At 45.2% G+C, this 9,415-nt stretch overlaps 1 long non-coding RNA gene across 1 annotated transcript; it reads right to left on the bottom strand.

The window, feature by feature from the left end:
• Positions 1 to 1,256: 1,256 nt before the first annotated feature.
• LOC149441414 (uncharacterized) lies at positions 1,257 to 5,321 on the bottom strand. The gene is made up of 2 exons (XR_016307383.1): positions 2,486 to 5,321; positions 1,257 to 2,302 (listed from the first exon to the last, which is right to left on the bottom strand). It is a non-coding gene; the product is annotated as an uncharacterized LOC149441414 (long non-coding RNA).
• Between the last annotated feature and the right edge of the window lie 4,094 nt (positions 5,322 to 9,415).

Genomic DNA, 9,415 nt, shown 5'->3' with positions numbered 1-9,415 from the left:
AAATATTCCACGGACAATTATTAGTAGTATTATAACAAAGCAACTGGGAACAACAGCAACCTTCTGACTGGAGAAAGGTTAGCATGCGCATAATTCGGAGATCTTAATGGAAATCATCAGAAAGCAGATGAAACCATATTGATTTCAGAAGGAGAATGTCAATTTTGGTGTTAACATATCAAAATAAAAGCAAACAGCTCAACATAGTGTACAGTGCACCATTCAAATGACCCCTTTATTATAAAAGTAGAACACTCACATGGAACTGAAGTAAAAGCACATTGGCTAGTAACATCAAAATGGCTTCCCGCAGACTTCCGGTTGCGCGATGACGTTGCCATTAAGATCTGTGAATTTTTCACATGCTGACCTTCCTCTAATCAAAAGGTCATAAAGTTCTGGTACGCCTTGCATGGTGTTACCTGCTAGAGGATCTTTCTAATTTCTCGGAGATACTCCCATCCTATAGCTTTTATTTGGAGTGGCACATTAGTCATCACCATTTCAAATTTTGGGACTTTAATATATTTTGTTTTTTCGCACCTGTGGATTTGGATATTTAGTGCTAGATGTAGATCATTTATTGATGTACAGCACCTTAATATTTATTTTTTTATTTATTTTGGAATTAGCGCAACACTTTTCTTATGTATTTGGGACCATGACATTATCTCAGTGTGTTTGCAGCTTCTTGTAGGTTTTATTTCTAACACTTTTCTTTATAGTTTTATTTGCATTTGCTTACCTAAGCACAGTTCACATAATATTTATATATATATACTGTATAATCTTCTTCCCTGTGAATACAAAGAGAACATAAAACATAATTGTCTTGTTCTCCAAACAAATGTCAAAAAGCATGGATATGTGAATAAATTATGTGGTCTGCTACCAGCTGTTTACTATAATGTTTCTATATAGATATATAAAAGCTTAGCAATGTTTGTAAAATGTTCACAAAGCACAAACCACCTAGAATTGCCTTTTGAGTTATGCTTGTTTTCTCAGGGAACAGAAACTTTCATTCAAATATATTTCTTAATAGCCACAAAGGATATAAATCCACTTTGTGAGCACCAAGCACCTTTGCAAAGCCAGATATTACCTTTTAAAAGTAGCAGTGATGTTATCACTGTGCTATATGTAGCATTACCTCCTTAAGGATTGCTGATGAATTTGGGTCCCCCTATAGTCCTGCACAGCCAGTCAGTTAGCATTTTCCACACAAGCTTTCATCCACAGACAGAAATCAGGCCTTCAGCATTGTTATTTTATTGAGGGGATTAAACTTGGATGATGTAATTTGTGTATAGGATGTCCAAGAGAACTGAACTCTGAGGACAATTTCCTGAACTATTTACAAGCATCTTTTCTCTGACACAGTCTCTGTAGGAGTGCTTGCCAGCAGCTCCAGTTGTACCACCCCAGACCGTAGATGAACTCCTCTTCACCCGGCAATATGGAGACTTTCTTCCTGAGCAGGGGATCTGGCTCCTGCTCCCTTACATAAGGTGCACAGTCACTAGCAGAGGGCTAATCTGGTTTCCCACCAGAGTGGTTCTTCCCCTATCCACCCAGTGGGTGTAGATGTACTCATTCAGATCCTCTCCTGTACCACTTGCGGAATGGGCTGCTCCTTCCTTGCCACACATGATCCTCTCTCAGGGGACCAGTGAGTCCTGTGGTTTCCTTCTTTCCAGCTCTAGGCTTGCAGGCAGGCCCCTCCCACTAGGCCTCCTGGTAGCCTTCCTCCTCCAGCTTCACATCTTCCTGCTCCATACTCCTCTCCCACCACCACACTCCTGCTACTGAGCAGGTTCCAACACTTTTAAGGGAGTCCAGCCCCTTGCCAAGCCTCCTGTTGGGGATTGGCTGAGGTCCCTCAAAATTTCAACCAACCACTCCTCAGATCCATCCACTGCCTCCAAGGCCCTCCCCTGAAAGCCTCAGAGCAGGGGGAAATTCCAGAGAAGATGGCTTACAGAGTCTTTCAGTCCTGACAAGAATTTGACCCTTTTGACTATCTCACCTGAACTGCTAAGCAGCTCCTCTCTAGCCATCAGGGTCTAGCTCCCCCTAGCTAAACTAGAAGGGTGCTACATGTACAAAGCCTGTGCAGAGAGCAGGGCTCTAGAAGGGACTCAGTAGGCTCCACCCACCACAAGGTGTCTGCAAAAAACTCCAGAAAGGGCGGGGACAAGACTGGTCACCCTGCACAAGGAGAGAAAGCAGCAGTGACTGGTCTTTATTACAGGAAGCTCCTGCACAGAAGTAATGTTTCGCACTGGATTCCTGCACAGATCTGGAAGAAATACAGAAACACACCAAGATTTAAGTAAGAATACATATGACGAGTGCATTTAAATACATTAAAACTTTAAATACATTTCTTAATAGCCACAGAGGAAATAAATCCACTATGTGTGCACTAAACACCTTTACAAACCCAGATATTACCATATAAAAGTAGCAGTGCTGTACATACCTTTTGCTGAGAGCAAAGCTGTAGGAGGGGCAGCAGGTCCACCCACTGCACGCTGCCTGCAGAAAACTACAAGAGGCGGCAGAGACCAGACCGGTCATTCTGTACAAGAGCAGCAGTGACTGGTCTTTATTGCAGGAAGCTCCTAGGCACTGGATTACTGCACAGATCTAGAAATACAGAAAGCACACCAAGATAACATACAAGCACCCCTTGTATTTAGACGTTTTCTTTCCTTGAGTTGGGATTTTGCTCAGTCACTAAAATATGATGGTCCGTTTGTTGCTCTGGATGTCTGCACTCGTCCTAAACTCTCATGTATATAGAGCCGTATATACTTTGTTCCTTGGGCCCTATCCAAGGACATTAATCAGCTGTCCTCTCTCTGTGCATTAATCAGTGGCACTTAAATATTGCCGAAAACACAATGGTGACCTTTCCTCTTGGTGATCAGCACTTCTGCCTTAAGCACTGAGAAATTGCAAGTTCGGGGACAACTCGATGACAAGTTCAGACGAGCTTCTTTCAAACTCTCTGACACTGGGTCATTAATCTGCTTGTCAGCTCCATTCACCTTAATAACACAGGCCACAGGAAGGGGGATTTCACAGTGTTCCGGATTAATTTCTGCCAGGGTCACGCAATTATGTGTGTTTCTGCTCCTGACATGATTGATTTCACTACCATTCATTATTGACCATGAAAATCAACATACAATGCTGGAGACTGCAGTTGGTGGAGCTGCGTAGATTTGGCCAGGATCGAATTTACCTTTGAGATGTTCCTAATCCATAGATTTACTATGCCTGAATGTTACTTGACTGCTTTTCCATGGCTGTACTTTGAATTCATTAATACAGAAGAATACCATTCACTTAAATGGGTCATGCTCGGTGGGTGATACCGCCCAATGAACACAACAAGGGGTATAATTCCTGCTGCAGCCGCTAATCAAAGCATCGTGATTTCACAATGTACACCCCTGGACTCTGCCTCAGAAGCAACAAGGGAACAGTTGAGGGGAGGTTAAAATATGGCTCAACAGTAGGCTTTTACCACCCCTCAATTGCAAGTGTAAACAAAATCTTACAGAGGACACCCTTTCATGCACTATTCACACATGGCATACACATTTTTTTAATCAGTTGTAATTGGTTAGTATCCTTGCTTTTATCAATTGTGATTGGTTAAGAACGGTTAGCACTTGCCCAATCCATTGTTGGCCTCATGCTGTACATGCTTGAAGGTCTTCAATGCCGAGCAAAGGATGGGTGGCAGGGGATCCTCTGCTATCCAGAATACTATATTGTAGCTAAAGAGATTATTATTATATGCAACTGTTTTTGAAATACAGTACAGAACTTTTGAAATAAATCTAAGGCTATGTTCACACACACACAAAATCCTGCTTTACTGACACGAACAGAAGCACAATGCCCTTTAGCAGATGCACAGTGGTGCCATAACTCCTAACAGCACATGCATGCATCTGCTAACCAGACACATACTTCTTTTGCACATTTCCCACTTGTCAGCCAGCCAATTGAAATGAATGGGCTGCCCTATATGTGACACATGGAAGTGCCCACGTGTTCCATTACACCTGTATGGTGTTAATGGAGCTTAAACCCTTTTCTTTGTGTTTGAGTATATTTCTCTTTTTATACACTGCTAAAACGTTTAATCCCATACTTAAAGTGGTTGTGAAGGCTTCATTCTATGAATGAAGGTAAAAAATCTTCTGTGTGCAGCTTCACCCCCAGCTCCTCCTTATACTCACCTAGGCCCCCTCTCAATCCAGAAATGTGCACTGGAGTCTTGGTTATCCTGGGACTCCCTCTCCTCATTGAATGAACACACAGAGCAGCAGGCGCCCCCATAGCAAGCTGTTTGCTGTGGGGGCACCCAACAGGAGGGAGGGGCCAGGAGAGCCTGTGGGGCACACGATCCAGGCTGCTCTGTGCAAAACCACTGCACACAGCAGGTAAGTATAGAAATGTTTGTTATTTTTAGAAAAAAACATTTAATCCTTTAGAATCAATTTAAAATAGTTCTAAAGGCTCAAAGGTTGTTGACCTTCATGCGTTCTATGCATGGAGGTAAACAACCTTCAGTGTGTAGCAGCACACCCAGTCCCCCCCCCCCCTAATATTTACCTGAGCCCCTTTGCATTCCAGCAATCCAGCCTTGGCTCTCAAGGGACTGCTCCTCCTCATTGGCTGAGACAGCAGTGGGAGTCATTGGCTCCTGTTGCTCTCAATCACAACCAGTGAGTCAATGAGGAGATAGAGGGGGCAGGACCGAACCCTGGCCCTGAGTGTGAATGGATGCACAGAGCAGCAGATCAGGAGTGAACCTGCTTGGGTGCTTACATAGTAAGCTGTTTTCTCTGGGGGCACTTGTCAGGGGGGAGGGGCCAGGAGCGCCTGTGGGGGACTCGAGAAGAGGAGGATCGGGCTGCTCTGTGCAAAACCACTGCACAGAACAAGTATTTCCTATTTAAAAAAGAAGAACAAACTTGCCTTTAATATCCCTTTAAATCTTAAGTGGAACTTCACCCACTCCCGTTCCTCTGCCACATTTATGGGGTCAGAACCACGTACCCACCAGTACTTATCGTTGGATCGCCACAGTGGATCCAACAGAAGTTCTACTCCCCCCCTCCTTTCTCCCAACTTTCTTGTACCATCCACAAAAGTGCAGTGTGACCTTCGCATGTGCAGCAGAAAACTAGCTGTGAAGCCATGAGGAGTTATATTAACTGGCAGCCCACAGATAATATATGCCAGACCAGGGACCTGATGACTGGTGAAGAATTGGCTCAGGTGAGGATGGAGCTGGATCCTTGGACAGGTGAGTGTCTGTCAGGGGCGGACTGACAACTCATGGGGCCCCGGGCAATAGGGGATCATGGGGCCCTTGTGTCCGTGCTCACACTCAAAAAAGCCTATAAAAAAGGTACCAGGGCCATTTCATGGGGCCCCCTACTGACCCCGGGCCCTCGAGCAGTGCCCAAGTGCTCGAATGGTCAGTCTGCCCCTGGTGTCTGTTTATTATAAGTCAGAAGCTACTCTCTATCTCCAGGCAGATAAAAAATACACATAGGAACAGTTTCCAATTAAATGTTTTTTTTTCACGTAAACTCTGAAACTACCTGAATTTGGCTTGGTACCAGCTCCTGCATTCCCTGTAAAGCACAGCTCAGACAGGAGGAGGGAGAAGCAGCTCAAGTAGCCAGTCAGGTGCGCTGCAGCACCAAGAGCTGGTAAGAGAAAAGAGTGACAGAGAGATGAGCTCATTAGTCTGCTGCTTATCATTGCACTGTCCAGTCACAGTCTGGGGAAGGAACAAGAGCTGTAGGTGTTACTGAACTGCAGCAGAGAAAAATCAGGTCTTTAGCCATGTCAGACAGGGCTCTACTGTGTTGCAAATCAGTGTAAATCTAAAGGCTGGATGGACAGAAATGCAAATCCTTGGAACAGCTCTCATATATAATTTATCTTGTTTGTCTGGAGCCAGGGGCGGACTGACCATTTGGAAACTCGGGCACTGCCCGAGGGCCCTGGGTCAGCAGGGGGCCCCATGAGATGCCCCTGGTACCTTTTTCATAGTATTTTTTGAGTTTGGACACAGGGGCCCCATGATCCCCTATTGCCCAGGGGCCCCATGAGTTGTCAGTCCGCCCCTGTCTGGAGCTCAACTTTAACAATACATCCACCATAACTAATAAAATGTCTTGCATGTACAAGCACTGAGGCTGGCCAGGACCCTCCAGGACAGAACACAATAGCCCGACAGAGTGTCACTTGTGAAAATCAAAAGAAATACCTCTGTACTTCTAAAGTAAATTTCTATGTAATATTATGCCGATAGAATGGGCTTCAAGCTAATGGACAGGATGAAGGGTTCTGGAATCACAGGTGCAATGAGTCCTGAATGCTGGGAACACATTCCACTGCAGATAGAACTGGGCAAAATGTCAGGTGCCAATCACAGGTACTTTTTATAATGAACCTGTCAAATATTTTCACTTTTAAAATTGAAAAGCTCAAACTAACAGAAAACCTTATACAGGTGCTTTCTATCACCTTTGTTAATCAGAATACCCTCTTCTTTGTACTCCTATCTTTACTTTGTTACTAAGACTTTAGCTTCCCTGATTTTGGATCTAAGTGTAAAACGATGAAAGCACCACAGGATAGTGCAAGTCCAGTAAAAGGTTTTTAATCTTGGTAAAAAAAAATCAGAAGACAAAGCCAACACGTGTTTGGGGCTTAAGGCTCCTTTTTCATCAAGGCTGAGAACCAAGACAACACAAAACATTATAAAACAGAATTTCTAAAACATGCCAGCACATTAAATGTGTAGCCAGGTTTTTGAATTTTTTTGCCCATTTTAGAAGCATTGCTCCCTACCTATAATATTAGGAGGATTAAATGAATTGCCTGCAATGCTAAGCTGCAGTGACCTTTCTGGGGAAGGCCATGAGCAATGCTTGACTATGGAGTGTCTTTACCCTGTCGGCGGCCATTTTGGGTGAGCCAATATGTATACTGAATGGATTGTGATTGGCTGAAGGAGGACATGGAGGAAGGGGATATGGACCGATGTGCATCCTGGAACAACACGAGCCTGTTGTGAGGAAGTGAGACTTGTGGAGGATGTGGTCCCCAGACAGAATTAGCTTGTGTGTCAGACTGGCAATGTAACTAAGCATCCCAGTATGACTAGGGCTCTGATAAGAGGAAAGGAAGGTCTGTTCCTGGGATCCAGGAAAATGTGGTGAGAAGTTTGTGGAAAACAGACCATGCAACAGATTGTTAGCAGAACATTTGCCACCACATCAGGGACACAGCAAGGTGGACTAGTGGACATTACCTGGTGTAGCAAGCATACACACAGAGATGGACACGGTTCAACCATTTTGTTAAGCATTCTCCATGTCGTCCCATCATCCAGCTTCCCTCTCTGTTCATTTACAGTGACATGTGGCCTGAGTGATGAGTGTTACAGGAGGCCAAAACACAGCAGGAAGCTTCGAGCTATAACGGCCTCGCTGTCTAAAGAACCTGTACAAGCTGGCACATCGTAAAAAGATAACTTAAGCCGTCCCCTGAGTTCAAAGACATTCCAGAGGAGTAAGGAACTAGATAACACATTTAAAATCCATTTTCCCCTATGTCTCATATCTTGGAATATAAGAGACTTACATAAAAACCAGGCATATCTTCAGATTGGCCACGAGAAGACAAATCATTTGATAGGTCACACTCCCTGACTGGAATACCTAGGAAAGCAGAAAATTATATCTCTTGAACCATGCAAGTCTGTATTTTATATTTCATATCTAACCGTTCCTCAGAAGTGTCTGCATATTAATCTACCCACGGGTGGGATGGTACCTGTGCCTAGGAAAAGTTATGAGCCAAAATATGAGCTATGAGAGATTTTGGTTCTAGTTTGGGTCTCTGCCCAGACAATTCCTCCCCAAATGAGGCATTGGTCCTTGGCTTCAGAGACACCCCCTGCTGGAGGACCACAAAATAGGCTGTCAGGCCTAAGAGTGTAAGTTGAAGAATTCTCCCTTTTAACATCAGAACCTACTTGGGAGACTGTGCCCTTTCGCTCTGAAACTTGATCTGCTTAACCTCAGGCTGATTGGCAAGTACTTTAAACCTTTAACCTCCTTTGTGTTACCTCTTTGCTGTGCTGTTGTTCTCTGTATATTTATATATATATTGGTTACATCTTTTTCTGTAAATATTTTTATTGCACCCTTTTGACCTTTTAGTAATAAATCTTTCTTTCTGAAAGTGTTGAACTGTTTCTATAGCTCGTTAATGCAGCTTACGAATTCCTGCCTCTAAAAGAACGCTACTGTGTTTGTTTAACCCTCTGTATAACCTGTCTGCGGTGACAGTGCTATACAGACGATTATCTCAACCATCTGTCAGGGATCACTGCAGCCCTGGTCCCGGCGCAGGCGCAGTGCGCCGCCTTGTGCAGGGACGCGGGCACTAGGTCTGGGCTGGCCGCGGCATCCGAACTCGCGCATGCGCACTAGAGGCCGCGGGCGCGCGTCTGAAACCAATGACAGTGCAGGGCGCGATATTTAAACAGCCCTGAACTGTCATTGAGTGCCGTCTGGTCTTTTCTGCATTCCTGTTACCTGTGAACCTGTATCCTGATTGTTGCTGACCCCGATTGTCCTTGACCACGCTGTATTCTCCTGCTCTGACCCTTGGCTTGCCTGACCTCTCTCCTGGATGCCCCCTATTGGATCTGATCTTCTGTTGCTGACCTGGCGTGTGACCCGACTATTCTCTGACCGCTGCTTTGTACCGCACCGTCCCCACGGCTACTGACCCGGCTTGTCTGACCTCGCACCTGCTCAGCCATCCATCCATCCCATCGGGGTCACCTGACCTCCTCATATCAGGCTCTCCCCTGTGGGAGCCCCTGGCGAACACCCCTACCACTAGTGGGTGTACTCAGTAGTCACGACCTGGTCTCAGAGCGCTCCAAGTCCATCCTTACCATCAGGGGCCCTGGTGAACAAGTGCTCTGGGGCTTAGATTCCGTACTCTGGGGGCACCTGACCAGTGGAGTGCTAGTGGTACCGCCAGGCGGTCCGTTACATCATCATAGTGTTATTGCTGATATTGCCGAGTTTCCTCTTTCTCTGTACAAAAAGGAGGTGGTGGCAATGTGAAGGGTTAATTGCATAATTAACTTGACCCAGTAACAATCGCATTCAGGCTGCTGGTACATTGATTGGTGGTCCATTAGCTGGAAAATCGTTGTGCAGGGTGCAGCTGGGTGTGGCATTGTTACGCACATGACATCGCGGTGTTAGATTGGCTAGTCCTTCGGTCATGAGTTTGGTGAGAAGGTCAGGGGTCTAACGCCGCGATCGTCACACCTGGTATATAA

The sequence above is a fragment of the Staurois parvus genome, unplaced genomic scaffold, assembly GCF_062004578.1.
Source record: "Staurois parvus isolate SC_StPar_1 unplaced genomic scaffold, SC_StPar_1.0 ptg000988l, whole genome shotgun sequence".
In the NCBI taxonomy this organism is placed as follows: Eukaryota; Metazoa; Chordata; class Amphibia; order Anura; family Ranidae; genus Staurois; species Staurois parvus.
This window is presented reverse-complemented; position numbering and strand designations above follow the sequence as displayed.